We start from the raw sequence: 6000 nt of genomic DNA, 5'->3' as shown, positions 1-6000 counted from the left end.
GTATGATGTACTACACTCTGGTATGATGTACTACACTCTCGTATGATGTACTACACTCTCGTATGATGTACTACACCCTGGTATGATGTACTACACTCTGGTATGATGTACTACACTCTGGTATGATGTACTACACTCTGGTATGATGTAGTACACTCTTGTATGATGTACTACACCCTGGTATGATGTACTACACTCTGGTATGATGTACTACACTCTGGTATGATGTACTACACTCTGGTATGATGTACTACACTCTGGTATGATGTATTTCACTCTGGTATGATGTACTACACTCTGGTATGATGTACTACTCTCTGGTATGACGTACTACACCCTGGTATGATGTACTACACTCTGGTATGATGTACTACACTCTGGTATGATGTACTACACTCTGGTATGATGTACTACACTCTGGTATGATGTACTACACTCTGGTATGATGTACTACACTCTGGTATGATGTACTACACTCTGGTATGATGTACTACACTCTGGTATGATGTACTACACTCTGGTATGATGTACTACACTCTGGTATGATGTACTACTCTCTGGTATGACGTACTACACCCTGGTATGGTGTAATACACTCTGGTGTGATGTACTACACTCTGGTATGATGTACTACACTCTGGTATGATGTACTACACCCTGGTATGATGTACTACACCCTGGTATGGTGTACTACACTCTTAATAGGACATTCCCGTTAGCTCTGGAACTAGCCTTGTTGAAAACCTTTGCACTTTCTCTAATTTCTTGACGTGTTTGACCAGGTGTGGGTTCCAAACTGGTGCTGCGTACTCCAGTAGGGGCCTGACGTACACGGTGTATAAAGTCTTGAACGTTTCCTTACTAAGGTATCGGAACGCTGTTCTTAGGTTTGCTAGGCGCCCATATGCTGCAGCAGTTATCTGGTTGATGTGTGCTTCCGGAGACATGCACGGTGTTATACTCACCCCAAGATCTTTCTACTTGAGTGAGGTTTGCAGTCTTTGTCCAACTAGCCTATACTCTGATGTACAGTACTCTGTCTGATGTACAGTGCTCTGTCTGATGTACAGTACTCTGTCTGATGTACAGTACTCTGTCTGATGCACAGTACTCTGTCTGATGTACAGTGCTCTGTCTGATGTATAGTACTCTGTCTGATGTACAGTACTCTGATGTACAGTACTCTGTCTGATGTACAGTACTCTGTCTGATGTACAGTACTCTGTCTGATGTACAGTGCTCTGTCTGATGTACAGTACTCTGTCTGATGTACAGTGCTCTGTCTGATGCACAGTACTCTGTCTGATGTACAGTGCTCTGTCTGATGTACAGTACTCTGTCTGATGTACAGTACTCTGTCTGATGCACAGTACTCTGTCTGATGTACAGTGCTCTGTCTGATGTACAGTACTCTGTCTGATGTACAGTACTCTGTCTGATGCACAGTACTCTGTCTGATGTACAGTACTCTGTCTGATGTACAGTACTCTGTCTGATGTACAGTGCTCTGTCTGATGCACAGTACTCTGTCTGATGTACAGTGCTCTGTCTGATGCACAGTACTCTGTCTGATGCACAGTACTCTGTCTGATGTACAGTGCTCTGTCTGATGTACAGTACTCTGTCTGATGTACAGTGCTCTGTCTGATGCACAGTACTCTGTCTGATGTACAGTACTCTGTCTGATGTACAGTGCTCTGTCTGATGTACAGTACTCTGTCTGATGTACAGTACTCTGTCTGATGCACAGTACTCTGTCTGATGTACAGTACTCAAAATGATGTACAGTACTCAATATGATATACAGTACTATATATGATGTACAGTACTATATATGATGTACAGTACTATATATGATGTACAGTACTATATATGATGTACAGTACTATATATGATGTACAGTACTCAATATGATGTACAGTACTCAATATGATGTACAGTACTCAATATGATGTACAGTACTATATATGATGTACAGTACTCAATATGATGTACAGTACTATATATGATGTACAGTACTATATATGATGTACAGTACTCAGTATGATGTACAGTACTCAATATGATGTACAGTACTCAATATGATGTACAGTACTCAATATGATGTACAGTACTCAATATGATGTACAGTACTATATATGATGTACAGTACTATATATGATGTACAGTACTCAATATGATGTACAGTACTATATATGATGTACAGTACTCAATATGATGTACAGTACTCAGTATGATGTACAGTCTATATATGATGTACAGTACTATATATGATGTACAGTACTCAATATGATGTACAGTACTATATATGATGTACAGTACTCAATATGATGTACAGTACTCAGTATGATGTACAGTACTATATATGATGTACAGTACTCAATATGATGTACAGTACTCAATATGATGTACAGTACTATATATGATGTACAGTACTATATATGATGTACAGTACTCAATATGATGTACAGTACTATATATGATGTACAGTACTATATATGATGTACAGTACTCAGTATGATGTACAGTACTATATATGATGTACAGTACTATATATGATGTACAGTACTCAATATGATGTACAGTACTCAATATGATGTACAGTACTATATATGATGTACAGTACTATATATGATGTACAGTACTATATATGATGTACAGTACTATATATGATGTACAGTACTCAGTATGATGTACAGTACTATATATGATGTACAGTACTCAGTATGATGTACGGTACTCAGTATGATGTACAGTACTCAGTATGATGTACAGTACTCAGTATGATGTACAGTACTCAATATGATGTACAGTACTCAATATGATGTACAGTACTATATATGATGTACAGTACTCAATATGATGTACAGTACTCAATATGATGTACAGAACTCAATATGATGTACAGTACTCAATATGATGTACAGTACTCAGTATGATGTACAGTACTATATATGATGTACAGTACTCAGTATGATGTACAGTACTCAATATGATGTACAGTACTCAATATGATGTACAGTACTATATATGATGTACAGTACTCAATATGATGTACAGTACTCAATATGATGTACAGTACTATATATGATGTACAGTACTCAATATGATGTACAGTACTCAATATGATGTACAGTACTCAATATGATGTACAGTACTCAATATGATGTACAGTACTCAGTATGATGTACAGTACTCAATATGATGTACAGTACTCAATATGATGTACAGTACTATATATGATGTACAGTACTCAATATGATGTACAGTACTCAATATGATGTACAGAACTCAATATGATGTACAGTACTCAATATGATGTACAGTACTCAGTATGATGTACAGTACTATATATGATGTACAGTACTCAGTATGATGTACAGTACTCAATATGATGTACAGTACTCAATATGATGTACAGTACTATATATGATGTACAGTACTCAATATGATGTACAGTACTCAGTATGATGTACAGTACTCAGTATGATGTACAGTACTCAATATGATGTACAGTACTCAATATGATGTACAGTACTATATATGATGTACAGTACTCAATATGATGTACAGTACTCAATATGATGTACAGTACTATATATGATGTACAGTACTCAATATGATGTACAGTACTATATATGATGTACAGTACTCAGTATGATGTACAGTACTCAATATGATGTACAGTACTATATATGATGTACAGTACTCAGTATGATGTACCGTACTCAGTATGATGTACAGTACTCAGTATGATGTACAGTACTCAGTATGATGTACAGTACTCAATATGATGTACAGTACTCAATATGATGTACAGTACTCAATATGATGTACAGTACTCAGTATGATGTACAGTACTCAATATGATGTACAGTACTCAATATGATGTACAGTACTATATATGATGTACAGTACTCAGTATGATGTACAGTACTCAATATGATGTACAGTACTATATATGATGTACAGTACTCAATATGATGTACAGTACTCAATATGATGTACAGTACTCAATATGATGTACAGTACTCAATATGATGTACAGTACTATATATGATGTACAGTACTCAGTATGATGTACAGTACTCAGTATGATGTACAGTACTCAATATGATGTACAGTACTCAATATGATGTACAGTACTATATATGATGTACAGTACTCAGTATGATGTACAGTACTCAGTATGATGTACAGTACTATATATGATGTACAGTACTCAATATGATGTACAGTACTCAGTATGATGTACAGTACTATATATGATGTACAGTACTATATATGATGTACAGTACTATATATGATGTACAGTACTATATATGATGTACAGTACTCAATATGATGTACAGTACTCAATATGATGTACAGTACTATATATGATGTACAGTACTATATATGATGTACAGTACTATATATGATGTACAGTACTCAGTATGATGTACAGTACTATATATGATGTACAGTACTATATATGATGTACAGTACTCAGTATGATGTACAGTACTATATATGATGTACAGTACTCAATATGATGTACAGTACTCAATATGATGTACAGTACTATATATGATGTACAGTACTATATATGATGTACAGTACTCAATATGATGTACAGTACTCAGTATGATGTACAGTACTCAGTATGATGTACAGTACTCAATATGATGTACAGTACTCAATATGATGTACAGTACTCAGTATGATGTACAGTACTATATATGATGTACAGTACTCAGTATGATGTACAGTACTCAATATGATGTACAGTACTCAATATGATGTACAGTACTCAATATGATGTACAGTACTCAATATGATGTACAGTACTATATATGATGTACAGTACTATATATGATGTACAGTACTCAATATGATGTGCAGTACTATATATGATGTACAGTACTATATATGATGTACAGTACTCAGTATGATGTACAGTACTCAATATGATGTACAGTACTCAATATGATGTACAGTACTCAGTATGATGTACAGTACTCAATATGATGTTCAGTACTCAATATGATGTACAGTACTCAATATGATGTACAGTACTATATATGATGTACAGTACTATATATGATGTACAGTACTCAATATGATGTACAGTACTCAGTATGATGTACATTACTCAGTATGATGTACAGTACTCAATATGATGTACAGTACTCAATATGATGTACAGTACTCAGTATGATGTACAGTACTATATATGATGTACAGTACTCAGTATGATGTACAGTACTCAATATGATGTACAGTACTCAATATGATGTACAGTACTCAGTATGATGTACAGTACTCAATATGATGTACAGTACTCAATATGATGTACAGTACTCAATATGATGTACAGTACTATATATGATGTACAGTACTATATATGATGTACAGTACTCAATATGATGTACAGTACTCAATATGATGTACAGTACTATATATGATGTACAGTACTCAGTATGATGTACAGTACTCAGTATGATGTACAGTACTCAATATGATGTACAGTACTCAGTATGATGTACAGTACTCAATATGATGTACAGTACTCAGTATGATGTACAGTACTCAGTATGATGTACAGTACTCAATATGATGTACAGTACTCAATATGATGTACAGTACTCAGTATGATGTACAGTACTCAATATGATGTACAGTACTCAATATGATGTACAGTACTCAGTATGATGTACAGTACTCAGTATGATGTACAGTACTCAATATGATGTACAGTACTCAGTATGATGTACAGTACTCAATATGATGTACAGTACTCAGTATGATGTACAGTACTCAATATGATGTACAGTACTCAATATGATGTACAGTACTCAATATGATGTACAGTACTATATATGATGTACAGTACTCAATATGATGTACAGTACTCAGTATGATGTACAGTACTCAATATGATGTACAGTACTATATATGATGTACAGTACTCAATATGATGTACAGTACTCAGTATGATGTACAGTACTCAATATGATG

The sequence above is a fragment of the Cherax quadricarinatus genome, chromosome 43, assembly GCF_038502225.1.
Source record: "Cherax quadricarinatus isolate ZL_2023a chromosome 43, ASM3850222v1, whole genome shotgun sequence".
Classification (NCBI taxonomy): Eukaryota; Metazoa; Arthropoda; class Malacostraca; order Decapoda; family Parastacidae; genus Cherax; species Cherax quadricarinatus.
The sequence above is the reverse complement of the archived record's forward strand: the minus strand, read 5'-3'. Positions refer to the sequence as shown.